The following is a 14,264-nucleotide window of genomic DNA, read 5'->3' as shown; positions in this document are numbered from 1 at the left end:
AAAACACCTCTCGACAGAGTTGGAGTCCGCAGTTGTCAAGTGTGCGCTATCGGGAGCAGCAGGTAAAAGTCCGGAGAAACGAGTTCTCTCTCCATGAGTTCTCTCTCACGCCTCGTGACAAAGACTTCTGGTTCAGTATAAAGAGCGGCTCCCACTGCCACATGGTGCCTGTGGTTCACAGGTGAGACTAACACTGGAATCACTTGGAGAACTTGGGAGATACGGGCACAGTCAGAGGCAGTCACTCGGCTTTACCTCGACAACCTGGTACTTGCGTATTGGATTTGCCTTGTGTACCAGCCCTTTTCGTAGCCTGACCAGTTCTTCCTTCTTCTGTTCTTCCTCCTGTTGCCTGGCCTCCTCCAACTGCTGGGCTTTCTGTGCTTCCACCTCAGCCATTCTCTTCTCCAGCTCCTGTCGCTCCTTGGCTCTCTTCTCAGTGGCCAGCTGAAAGGTTCCTGAACTAGAGAACCAGAGAGGCCCTCAGCAACTGATTTTTTCTTTTTCTTGGGAATGAAGGGCTCCTGGGAGGTGACAATGTTTGGACGAGCCTTGAAGCAAGCTGCTTCTTTCTGCAGTTTCAGTTCTTCCTCCAGCTGGGGCTTCCACGTCTGTGCCTTCAGAGCCCCTCTCTTGTCAGTCTCCAAGCAGAAAGGCTCAATCTGGGTCACATTCTTTACCTTCTTCTCTGGCAGGTTAATGGTTTCAAAATGAGGCAAGGGAAGAGCCTTGAACTTGGGCACCTCCCCTTTCTGCAGTTCTTTTATTTTCTTCTCCTTCTGTAATTGACGTTCCTTGTCTTGAGAATCAAAGGAGAAAGGACCTATTTCCACAGTTCTTGTCTCTGGGATTTGAGGCTTATAAGGCACCTCAAAATGTGGCACAGATACAGCTCTTATCACTACTGGTTGTTCTTCCTCATCTTTGGTGGGCATTCGGATTCTGTTCTTTAATGCAAAGGCTGGTGACTTGGGGACAGTGATTGGAAGTACTTTCTTCTCAGGAACACCCACAACATCTTCCAAGATCTTAGTAGGGCAAGGTTTGGAATGAAATTCAAAGTGTTCATCCTCTGATTTCTTCTTGGACTCTCGCTCCTGGATTCTTTTCTCGATTTCCAAATCAAAGCCAATAGGCTGAGTGGGTGGTTTCACAGGCAGTTTCTTAGGCAAGATGGGCCCACTTTCAAGAATACTGGGATCAAGTTCCCGTGCTTTGAATTTGTATTGTCGCAGTTTCTCGAGCTCCTCAGCCTCCTGATCAGCTGTGCTTTTGCAGGTCACAGGCCTGACACACTGTTTGGTTTGTAGTACAGGGGTTTGTGGGTCTCTGGAGAGCTTGATCACAGAAGATTTGGAGGGTAGCAGGCTATTATCATCCTTTTTGCTCCTCAAATGATATCTGTTAGGAGTTCGTTTATGGAAGGCTTCAACCTGCTATTCAAGGGGCACATATGTAGAAGCTGTTTCATCAAATGTTCTTTTCTTTCCTTGGGACAGGTTGAAAGGCTTAATAATGGTACATCCCTTATTCACCTGAGCAGGAGACGGAGGATGCTTTCGCAATTCAGAAGTGAAGTTTACTTCTTTATAGTCCTCCTGGTTCTTAGGATGTTGTTTGATTCGCTCATCTGTGCAGAAGTGGAAGTCAATTGATTCGGTGACCTGGCTCACTGGTTTCTTCACAGGTTGTCCTACTCCTGCAAGAGCAAGTTTCTTGAATTCTTCATTCTTTTTCCACATTTCCACTACCTCCTGCTGCATTTTCATTCTCTTCTCCAACTCCTGCTCTTCAGTACTTTTGAGAACCTTCTGTTTTACTGGTGGCATGCAAGGTGCAGTTTGTCTGCCCTTGGCTTTCTCTGGGAGGGATTCATTCTTCTCACAAGTATCTTCATGGGCACTGCCTTCTTTCTCTTCCTCTGGCTTTTTATTGTTGGAAACTTTCATTTTTTTGGAGGGTGGAATTTCACTGATTGTTACAGGAGTGGCACATCTCTTGGCTTTCATTCTTACATGGCATTTTTCTTTTTTTTCCAAATCCTTCTGAGCAGAGAGTCTAAGAGATCTTGTCTGAGGTTGAGCTGGAGTATTTTTTGATATGGTTCCCTCTGCTTCTAAGGAAGAACAAACATTTGATGGAATGGATTGCTCCATGAGATTTTCCTTTTCTGACTCTTTGTAATAAGTGTTGTCCACTGGCCTCAAAGGTGTGACAAGAGCTTGCTGAAGATTAGCTTTTTTCAAAGGAGTTTTGCCCTGAAAAAGTCCTCCTATCTCATTCTTCCTAGGAAACTTATTCTCCAAATTGACCTTCTCCTCAAACCACGAATCTATGTTTTGAGTATCTTCTTCATCATCCAAAGATGTAAAATTGATGAAGCCCATGGGGGCATCATAGGAATAAGAGGTTTTAACGTGTGACATTGTCATTCGCTTAGCACAGAAGAGCAAGTTTTCCCAATGTTCGTATCACTTTTCTCACAGGACACTTTCTATGGTTTGATCAATCTGTCATCAACTTGCCTACAGGCTTTAATCAAAGTTGTAATATATTCTTTCACCTCTTTTCTGATTTTGAAGTCTGACAGATACTTCTTTATCAAGAACCTCTCCTCGTTAGCCTCGGTCAGTGAATTGATTCTTAACTGTTGAATGATATTCCTCTTTGTCCCCAGTAGTTCTCTCAGGTAGTGGAAATCTTCTAAAGAAACAGGGCTAGAGAAGGGTCACATCATGAAGAAGTAGGCTTGAAGAGTTAAAGAGTTTGGGTACAAATAGGAAACTTGAAAGGCAGTAACTCAGATAATTTGGCTGTCTTTGATAATTTTATTTCTTTCACAGATTTTTATATGAGCAAAGCAGGATATCCAGGAAATTTTGAAAGTATGGGACAAAAAGGTTTTGGTTTTATATAATTATATGATATATTTGGGGAAATGGCTCCTACGATTTAGCATTCAAAGTCATCCATTTAGGTTCTCTCCCTGTGTTCTTTGTCAGTCATACTCCCAAGAAGCAGGCTTCCAGATTTTTTTCATATGTGCACATCTTTTTTAATGCAAAAAATATTATTATTACTATTCTTTTTAAATAGCTATTAGTATTCCATAATATAGACATAATGGTTTATTTAATCATCCCCTTTAGATTTTTAAGTAATCGTCATCACTTGTTATTAGAAATAAAGCAGCAGTAGAGATTTTGCACATATGTTCTAGCATACTTCTGTTTTCATAGGATTGGATCCTAGGTACGAAATTGCTGGGCCAAAGACTATACCTTTTTCTTTTCTTTTTAACTAGGAATGTGGGATCAAATCACAGTATGTGAAATCCTCTAGTTTAATTGGTAAGATGACCTTTCCTTTTATTGATAGTTCTTACTTATATTAATCTTAAATTGATACCTTGTGTTGCCTTTTTTTTTTCTCCCTTGAGACATCTTCAATAGATTTCCAATATCAGAAAATTGGAGAGATAGTTGAGTTTCTTTGCTTGTTTCTTTCTTTCTTTTTTCTTTCTTTCTTCTTTTTTTTTTTTTTTGAGGTTCTTGCCATAAGGCGTATGTGCTCATTAGAGAGAGACAGAGAGAGACAGAGAGAGACAGTGATAGGGAAATGAGAAATCGCCCTTGCCCAGGGGGGCTGGGCATATCACAATCTTTTCTCCTCCTGGGATCATGAGCACATGTGCACATATACCTAGTGTGATTTTGAAGGCACCAGGTCCAGGATTTGAACCATGGTCGGCCATGTAGGAATCCAGCAACGTAGCCACTACACTGTCTGCTGGCACCCTTTTTTTTCTCCCCTATTTTTAAAGACATTTATTTTCTTTGAACTTCATTTAAAAATTTTAAAATAAGTTTTTACTGAAGTAGGGCCAGCAGGTGGCATGGTGGTTGGGATGGTGGATTCCCACATGGCCGACCATGGTTCGAAACCTGGACTCGGTGGCTTGAAAAATCACGACAGATAAATAGACAAATACATGTTTACATTTTTTTCTTTTTCTTAAAGTATACCATTCATTAATAAAAGTTCATAAACATGCAGCTTTATGAATTATTATTAAGTGGACATACTGCATAGCCACTACCCATGTAAAGAAATAAGAGTATGAGATCAGCAAATGGCCTAATGGTTATGTCGGTGAAATCCTACGTAGTCGACCGTGGTTTGAGTCCCAGACCCAGCAGGTTGAAACTCACACTGGGCACTTGTGTGTGTGTCCCAAATCTCAAGAAGAGAATGGAGGAGAAAGGATTGCAGTGTTGCCTATACCCTCTAGGGGGTGATTTCTCACTTTCTGTCTGTCTCTCCGGTGAGCACATGTGGCCTATAGCAAAAATCTCTCCTAAAAAACTCAAAGGAAAGAAATTATATGGACCAGTCCTGTAGTGCAGTGGTTAAGCACTGTGCAGAGGAAGCCAGATCTCTTATGGCTGATTGGGGTTTGGACATTTACTCTGGTAGTAGACCTTCATATGTGTTCAGGATACTGATGGGATGAAGAATTGGAGAAAGAAGGATTGTGCTGTGACCAGGCCCTCTCGAGGGATGGTTTCTCTCTCAATCTCTCTCTCTTTTTTATATGCATGTTATATCATGAATAAAGAAAAATTAATTTAAAAAGCATAGAATATGATTAGCACCCCTCATTATTTTTGCTCCTACATGTACCATTCCCTCCTACACACAAGATAAACATTGCACTTTCAGTGTTTCTTTTTTTTAAATAATTATTTTATTTAACTTTATTTATTATTATTATTATCATTATTACTTTTCAGTTTGATCAGAGAGAGACAGAGGAAGTGAGAAAGCAAGCCACCGGGTCCGAGACTTGAACCGTGGTTGGCCATGTGGGAGTCCAGCGGCTTTAACCACCATGCCACTTGCCGGCCTGAACTTTCAATGTTTCTAAAATAGTAGGTACAATTTATATAAATGGATTCATATAGTGTGTGTTATTTTATGTGTCAGCTTCTTTAACTCTGTATTGTGTCTATGAAATTTGTCTATTTGTAGCAGCAGTTCAAGGTCAATATCCTCATGATTTTTGTTGTTAAATCACTGTATTCTATTTGTTAATATACCACAATTTACCTTGTGTACTTTTGGTGGATATTTGAGTTGTTTCCAGTTTATAACTCTGAGTTTATAGCTATTAAAAATAGTGATATTAAGAATATTCTTCTAGGGACCAGCAGATGGCATAATGTTTATAAGACTGGACTCCCACATAGTCAACCCTAGTTTGAGTCCCAGACCTGGTGGCTTGAAACTCATGCTGGGTGTGTGTGTGTGTGTGTGTGTGTGTGTGTGTGCATGTGCATGTGTGTGTATGCCCAAATCCTGATAAGAGAATGGAGGAGAAGCAGTTGCAGCATGGACATCTCCCCTAGAGGGTGATTTCTCACTTTTTGTCCCTCTCCCTGTCTCTCTCTCTCTGGCGGGTACACACGCCCTATAGCAAAAAATCTCTTTCTCAAAAAAAAAGAATATTCTTCTATAGTTTTTTTGTGCATGTATGTATTTTTTTGTTGTTGTATGTGTGCTGAGTCAGAAGTGAACTGAAAGTGAAGTGTACTCATGTTCAGTTTTCCAAAGTAGTTGTACAATTTATACTCCCATCAGCAGCAGTAAATGAGAATTCCAATTATGTCACATCTTCATGAGGATATGCTTGGTAATGTCAATCTGTTTAATTTTAGCCAATTTTGCAGGAGTGCGGCAGTAGTTCATTGTGTTTTACTTTACATTTTTCTTTCTCTTTCCTTTCTTTCTTCCTTATTTATTTTTCCTTTGGGAAGTTTTTGTTATAGGACACGTGCACTTGCCAGAAAGACAGAGAGAAAGACTGAGAGACAGAAAGTGAGAAATCACCCCCTAGCAGGGATGACCACGTCGCAGTCCCTTCTCCTTCAATCTCCTCTTGGGATCTTGGGCACACATGCACACGCACCTGGCATGAGTTTAAGCCACCGGGTCCAGGACTCAAACCGCGTTCGACTATGTGGGAGTCCAGCGACATAGCCATTACACCAACTGCTGGTTCCTATCATTGTTATTTTTAAATTTGCTGTAGTGCATATGTGCTCACCGGAGAGAGAGGGAAAGTTCAAGGTCAATATCCTCATGACTGGCAAAGATTCTTTTAAAAGGACACAGAAAGATTAATAAATTGGACATTAAAAAAAGAAACTGGGTTGGCTAGTTGAGTAGTGGACTGGTCCTGTACACAGGAAGTTGGATCCTGTGCTTGAGTTCTGGGACCTGAAGCTTTAAAAACATGCTAGACTGGGCAGGCAGGTGCATGCTCAGGATCCTGAGGGGATAGAGAATTGGAGGAATGGGTGTTGCAGTGTGACCAAGCCCCTGTGGAGTGTTCACTCACTCAAACTCATTCTCTCTTTTTCTTTTTTTTTTTTTGAGAGGTTTTCACTATGGGGCACGTGTGTTCGCCAGACAGAGACATAGAGACAGAAAACAAGAAATCACCCCCCTGGGGGGATGGTCCTTCTCCTCCATTCTCCTCTCAGGATCTTGGGCACGCACGCACATGCGCCCAGCGTAAGTTTTAAGCCACCGGGTCCGGGACACAAACCGCAGTCAACTACGTGGGAGTCCAGCGACATAGCTGTTATGCTGACTGCTGGTTCCCAAACTCATTCTCTCTTTCTCTCCCCCTCACCTCTTTCACATGCATGTGTGTCCTTAGCCATTCAAAAAAGGGGTAGGAACTATTGGTTATCAAAAAATATTATATTAGGGCTGGCAGGTGGCGTGGTGGTTGAGGTGCTGGACGCCACACAGCCCGCTGTGGTTTGTATCCTGGACCTGGTGGCTTGTTTTCTCACTTTCCCTTTATTTCTCTCTCTGGTCAGATTGAAAATACATACATACATACATTCATTCATTCATTCAATATCAAGAATATGAAGGGGCCAGCAGGTGACATCGTGGTTAAGGCCCTGGACTCCCACATGACTGATCACAGTCCTGGTAGCTGGCTTTCTCATGTTCCCTCACTCTGTCTCTCTCTCTCTCTCTGGCAAGTACACATGCCCTGTAGCAAACCACAAAAAAGTGTTCTCACTTTTCTAAAAAGTTATTTAGGATTTTCCATCCTTTCTCATTAAATGAGCTTAGTTTATAATTTAAACAAGTTTTTTTTTTTTGTCTTAAATGTTCTGTAATAGCCGTGTTTTACACACTCTATTTTGTCCTTTAGAATGTATCATATGAAAATTATTTTTGTCTTTGTGTGTTTGAGAAATATTTTCTAATGACTTGATCACTTCTTTCCTTGGTTTATCGTTTGATCAATTGTCTCATTCCCTTTGTTTAGGTCAGTTTTTCTTTTCTTTTTTTTTTTTTTGGAGAGGTTTTTGCTATAGGGCACATGCGCTCACCACAAAGACAGAGACAGACAGAGAGATAGAAAGTGAGAAATCACCTCCCAGGGGGGATGACCATGCCACAATCCCTTCTCCTCCATTCTCCTCTTGAGATCTTGGGCACGCAAGCACACGCGCCTGGCATGAGTTTAAGCCTCTGGGTCCAGGACTTGAACCGCGGTCAACTACATGGGAGTTCAGTGACATAGCCATTACACTAACTGCTGGTCCCTAGATCTGTTTTTCTGTGCCTTTTTTGTTTATCTGTTTCAGTTTGTCTTTTTTTTTTTTTTTTAAACGTAGCTGTCCATCTTGATTCCACATATATCAGTAAAGGAGAATAGTTTGTTGTAAAAACTTCTAGCTTTTCTTATTACTTATTAAATGTATTATTGTTTTGAATTCAGATTTTATTAATTCACAGTTTATTTCCTTTTACAAATAAAAGAGGCCATTGATTTGTGATGTTTTCTCATGAATTAGTTTTTTTTTTTATAATTTACTATTTTCTCTATTCTTTTGGGATTATCATTTTCTTTTACTTACAGTCTTGTTCCATTTATTTTCTTTCTTTCTTTCTTTCTTCTCTCTTTTTTTTTTTAAATTAAAAAACTGTTTGGCAGAGGGGCCAAAAGATGGTGTGGTGGTTAAGGTGTTGGACTCCCATATGGTCATCCACAGTTCAAGTCCCATACTGGTGGCTTGAAAATCACATTGGATGGTTGTGCATGTGTTCCCAAAAACCTGAGAGGAGAATAGAAGAGAAGAGATTATGTCATGGCCATGCTCCCTGGGGTGTGATTTCTCACTTTCCATTTTTCCCTCTTTATCTCTAGGGAGTCTGTGTACCTTATGACAAAAAAACTAAAAAAAAAAAAAACATTTGCTAGAGGGTGCATGCCCTTGCATGAAGACAGAGACAGAAAAATTGAGAAAGTATCTCTTGGGGGATGGTCACATTGCTCTTCCTTTTTCATTTCTCCTTTTGGAGATATCAGGCTCACACATGCCTGGCATCTTTCCATATTTCTCAAGCTGTTAAGTGTAGAATTCAGACTGCACCGTTGGCCATATGCGACCCAGCCCCTTAAACACCGCCACTAGCTACACTTCTCCCCCTTTAAAGTTTATTTCTTCTGTGGTGGTGTACTCCAACAGACTCTCTTTTTCTTTCTTTCTTTTTTTTTTTAATGCTTTAATCTACCCTCATCCTCAGCCAGACCAGATCACAAGCACAGTGTATGCCTAGTGTTTTCGGGGCAGTCTCAGGTTGCAAACCCAGGATCTTTACCATGTGGATCCAGTTGTGACACCACTGTGTCACCAACTGACTTTTCCATCTCTAAATTCTCAATTCATTTTGTTCTTTTCCTTTTCTTTACTAAGATATTTAGAGCACTGAATTTTTTTAGTATAGTCATATTGCTTAATGAAATTCATGACTCTATTAAGACATTTTTATGTTAATATTTTTCTTAATTTAGGAATTTTGTAATATCTCTTTAACATGTAACATATTATCACATAAATATAGTATATATTAATAAAAACATATATACTCTGAAGCGAGTGGACATCTTTTAATTATACTGAGAACTGGGGGTATTACTGTATTTTGGATTTAAGTAGGAAAATAATAACTCCTAATTTTACTTGTTAACAGTTCACTCATCTTCCTGTATTCTCTAAAGAAATTGAAATCACTTTGTATTTATTACTTTTTAACATTTCTCTAATGTAAGCATTCTCTTACATAATAACTTTTTTATAAAGACACTTTTTTAAATGGCTGCATAGTAGAATTGGGCTTCATTTAACAATGGGGATACCTTCTGAAGAGAAGTGTTGATAGGCAGTTTTGTTTAATGTGCGACTATCATAGGTGTATTCACACAAACCTAGGTGATACAGCTTATTACACATCTAGGCTATGTAGTATAAACTATTGCTTCTAGACTTCTTGCCTGTACAGCATGTTACTGTACTGAATACCATCAGCAATTGTAATGTAGTGCTAAGTATTTGTATATCTAAACATATTTAAACCTAGAATAAGGTTTAAAAGGTAAAACATGGTACACTTATGTAGAACACTTAGCATGAATAGAGCTTGCAGGACTTGAAGTTGCTCTAGGTTATTGGTGAGTGAGTAGTAAGTGAATGTGAAGGCTCAAGACATCACTATACACTCCTGTAGATTTTTATAAGCACTGTACACTTAGGCTATACTAAATTTATGAAAAGGTATTTTTTTCTTCATAAATAAATTTACTTTAGCTTACTAAATAAGACTTTTACTTTATAAACTTTTCAGGTTTTTTATAAAACTTTTTTACTTTTTTGTAATAACACTCAAAACAAACATTTTATACAAAAATATTTTTCTTGGTATTTACATTTTAAACTTTTTTGTTAAAAACTAAGACACAAGCACACATGAGGTTAGGCCTACAAATAGTCAAAATTCATTAGTATCACTGTCTTCCTTCTTGTCCCATGGCAAGGTCTTTAAGGGCAGTTTCTCATGTGTGAAGCTGTCATCTCCTATGCTAACAAAGCCTTCTTCTGGTGTGCCCCCTAAAGGACCTGTAATTTATTTTTAAGTATTTTTTTTTGAAAGTTAACTTATTTCTTCCATGTTAGAGACAGAGAGACAGTACCCAACAGAGTCTTCACACCACAACCCACCCCCAGTCTCAGCTGGCTTGGATCACAGGTACATGTGTGTTTTTGGCATGTTCTGCACGATCTCATGACATGAACCTGGAACCTTTCCCAGTTGCATTGTCATTGTGCAATCACCTGGCCCGAGGACATACACTTTTTATATAACTGATATCATGTTAGGTTATGTACACCAGCCTCACAATAAACCCCTGCATACTAGTGTTTTGCACTAGGATAATACCATAGCTACTATGTCAGTAGGTGGTAAAAATCTCTTGGCTTGATAATAATCATGAGACCATTGTTGTATAGTTAAGAGACAAATAGCTGTATTATAAAGATCTATCTATCATATACTATTTAGTGAACATGGTTTTATTTCACTTGTGTTGTAGTATCTTTATTTGTATTTTTTTAATTTAAGTTTTACTTATTTTTAAAACATATGACAGGGCGTGAAATTCAAAGGAATGGAAAGGGTTTACAAAGTCTGTTCTTTCTCTTAATGCCTTCACCCTATGCCTCTCTTTCCATTCACAACTCCTTACCATGACCCTAGTGGCAGCTGTACCTGATCATAGGGCATTCACTTTGCGTTTCTTCATAGCTGTGTAACCTAATTATATATTCCTAAACAACATAGTAAAATTGTGCTGGCTTTTGGAATTTTTCCTTTAAAATTTTTAGATTCTAAGATTTTGAACCCTCAGGAGCAGTTTTGGAGAGGAAGAGTCAGAAAGGGTGTGTGGGAGGGGAATGGGCAAGAATCCTACCTGTCTTGGCTAATTGAAGCTTGGGACTTTGATCTTATCATTGAGTGAACTTGAGATCTTTTTCATACCAGGTGATGGAGCTGTGTCTTCACTGTTGCCAGGACTTGGGCACTAGCTCTGAGTCTGGTTTTTGGGAATACTGCTTCTGAAGCACTTGTTTGCTGTGATTAGGGATAGTCTTTCCTGGAGGTCTCTTATGCCCATTCCCTTCCCACCCATTTTCATTCTGGACATTTCTGACTGTGTTCATGCATAAGAACTGTGGATTGACCAGAAAAAAAAAAATCTGAAGTTGTGCTGGGTTTTTTGTTTGTTTATTTGTTTGTTTAGTTTTCCCCCTACTCCGTGAAAACTATGAGGTTTAATCTTGGACCTATTTGTACATACTGGTTTCTTTTTCCCATTTAGGCACTTGGAAAGCTTGAACAGAAAAGGGCTTTCTTTTTTGTGCAGAGTACCTTGCATTTTGTTATAAACATAACTAGAAAGCTAATTATCTGAGGTTTTTGTTAACATAAATGGAAAGTCTGTCACAGCATTATACTGTAATAGAGGTTGTGCTTGATTTTTAAAGAGAATGTTCCTTTAAAAAAAAGAATTATTTTATTTAACTTTATTTATTTATTTTTAATTTGACCAGAGAGGGACAGAGCAAGAGAGAGAGAGAGGGCAGGGGAGAGGAAGTGAGAAGGCATGCTGCCAGGTCCAGGTCTCTAAGGGTGGTTGTCCACATGGGAGTCCAGTGTTTTTTTGTTTTGTTTTGTTTTATATTTATTTACTTTTATTCATTCATTCATTTTAATTTGACCAGAGAGAGACACAGAGAGAGTGAGAAAGGGAAAGGAAGAAAGCAAGCTGCCAGGTCTGGGACTCAAACCGTGGTCAGCCATGTGGGAGTCCAGCACCTTAACCACCATGCCACCTGCTGGTCCCGAGTCCAGTGTTCTTAACCAGCATGCACCTGCGGGCCCTAAAGAGAGAATTTCTGTTCTATAGAAGAAGACCATAGGAATAATTTCTGGTTTATTTCTATGGTTTAGTTACTTACAAACTTTTGTGATGTTACTTATATTATAACCTAGTACACGTCCAAATATATGTAAAAGTGAAACAAAAGTTTCATGAATGGCACACTTATATATAGTTACTCCAATATAGTCTACTCTAACCTCATTTTTTAAGTGTTGATTAGGGATTTATTAAATTAGCTGCAATGCCCTCCAGTAGGTCACTGCCTGCAGTGAAAGTCACCATGATTTTCTTTCTTTTTTTTTTTTTAAAGAGGTTTTTGCTATAGGGTTCCTGTGCTTGCCAGAAAGACAGAGAGACAGAAAGCGAAAATTCACCCCCCAAGGGGGATGGCCATGCTACAGTACCTTCTCCTCCATTCTCCTCTCGGGATCTTGGGCACACATGCACATGTGCCTAGTATGAGTTTAAACCACCAGGTCCAGCATTCCAACTGCAGTTGACTGCATGGGAGTCCAGCAACATAGCCATTACGCCAACTGCTGGTCCTGAAAGTTACCATGATTTTCAAAGAGCAAGAGGTTTGTTGGGAGGAATTAAACTCACTTAGAGGCAACATGTTGTGTTGTAGTTAAGAACATGCAGCTCTCACGCCGGACACGTGTGCATGTGTGCCTGAGATCCCGAGAGGAGAATGGAGGAGAAGGGATTGCATCGTGCCCATCCCCCCTTGGAGGTGATTTCTCCCTTTCTATCTCTCTGTCTCTGTCTCTCTGGCGAACGCAGGCTCCCTATAGAAAAAAACTTCTCCAAAAATTAAATAAATAAATAAATAAATAAATAAATAAATAAATAAAAGAACTTGCAGCTTGGAGAAGGACCCACTTAGGCTCAAATCCTGGCTCTTCCAATTGCTGGTTAATTTGAACAGAGAAGGCTAGTTGGTATTCTTAGGTTTCGGTCTTCTATCAATATAAAACATGAATGACATTCCACACCTCATTTAATAAGTATTACGTGAAAGAATGTATGAAATACACAGCAGCTGTTATTAGCCATTATTATTTGTTTCAAGATTTAATGGAGTTTTTCTGACTTCTAGCCCAGTGCTCTTTGTACAGATTGCAGAATCTACTATAACAAGAGTTATGGGACAGTGTTAAGTAACAGACCAGGTGGATGGGAATTACTTGGTTGTTCCACTCACCCTCTGGAATCAGTTTAGGTGACCGTTGGGGTCTGTGCCTACAAACTCTGCTGATTTATTGCTAGCAGTGCCTAAAAGTGTCAGTCAGTCACTATGCTTTCAGTGGTAGAATAGTTGGCCTTCCTGCCCTTATTCAGTAACAGGAGGTTAAAACCGAAGGGTGTATGTGTGTGGGGAGGCGAGAGGACATATTTTTCTCTAAGTCTTCACTCCTCCTTTAATTCACATTTAAAACGTATTCTCTGTTTCTTCTCCCTTCTCCTCTCCCTCCCTTTTTCTATTTTATTTTTAAAAAATTTGTTTGTTTATTTATATCTTCCATGTGATAGAGACAAGATACAGCAGCACCCCAATAGGGTCTTAATGCCACCAACCAACCCCTAGACCATAGGCACACATGTACTTGGCATACTCAGGGAGGTCTCTAGACATGAACCCAGAATCTTCCCATTTGGGTCAGCCTCACAGAGCATTGCATTTTCACTACTGCACCACTGTCTGGCCCTCTCTTTCTCTTTTGAAGAATAACCAGGATTCTTTAAGCGTAATAATCTGTTCATAAAAGTAATTGAACATAAAAAATTAATATAAAATTAAATATATATAAAATCCTATCATTGAGATGAACCTATTTATTAACATTTGGTCTTTTTCTTCCAGTCTTTTCTTATGCATTTAAAAAAAGATGGCAGTAAGTGCCAGCAGATGGTGTGGTGGTTAAGGTGTTAGACTCCCATGTGGCTAATTGCAGTTTAAGTCCTGAACCTGGTGGCGTACTTCTTCACTTTTGCTCTCTCTCTCTCTCTGTGAGCAAATTAAGAAAATAATAATAATGATAAATAAAATTAAATAAATCATTCTGTAAAAAGAAAAGATAGCAGTAATACTGTACAGTCGGACACTTTTTACTTTTTATTGTAGGGCATGCTCTCACCTAGAAGACAGAGAGGGACAGAGAGAAAGTGAGAAATCATGCTCCAGGGGGATAGCCCACCTTAATTCCTTCTCCTCACTCTTCTCTTGGGATTTTGGGCATGCACACACATTCCTGGCATGATTTCAAGCCACGAGACCTAGGACTTGAACTATGCAGTCAGCCACATGGGATCCAGTGCTTTAACCATCACACCATCTGCTGGCCCCAAGTACTTTAAAAATGAAATATAAAAACTGAAGTAGATAGATATTTATAGATCAGTAAGATGATAGAGAAGGGGAGAAGGAACTCTAAGACAGTGATGTCTT

At 39.4% G+C, this 14,264-nt stretch overlaps 1 pseudogene; it reads right to left on the bottom strand.

The window, feature by feature from the left end:
• Nucleotides 1-211: 211 nt before the first annotated feature.
• Nucleotides 212-2,537, bottom strand: LOC102473412 (targeting protein for Xklp2 pseudogene; annotated as a pseudogene).
• Nucleotides 2,538-14,264: the final 11,727 nt, after the last annotated feature.

Source organism: Tupaia chinensis, unplaced genomic scaffold, assembly GCF_000334495.1.
Source record: "Tupaia chinensis unplaced genomic scaffold, TupChi_1.0 Scaffold000354_1, whole genome shotgun sequence".
Lineage (NCBI taxonomy): Eukaryota > Metazoa > Chordata > Mammalia > Scandentia > Tupaiidae > Tupaia > Tupaia belangeri.
Note: the sequence above shows the minus strand (reverse complement) of the source record. Positions and strands in the feature narration are given on the sequence as shown.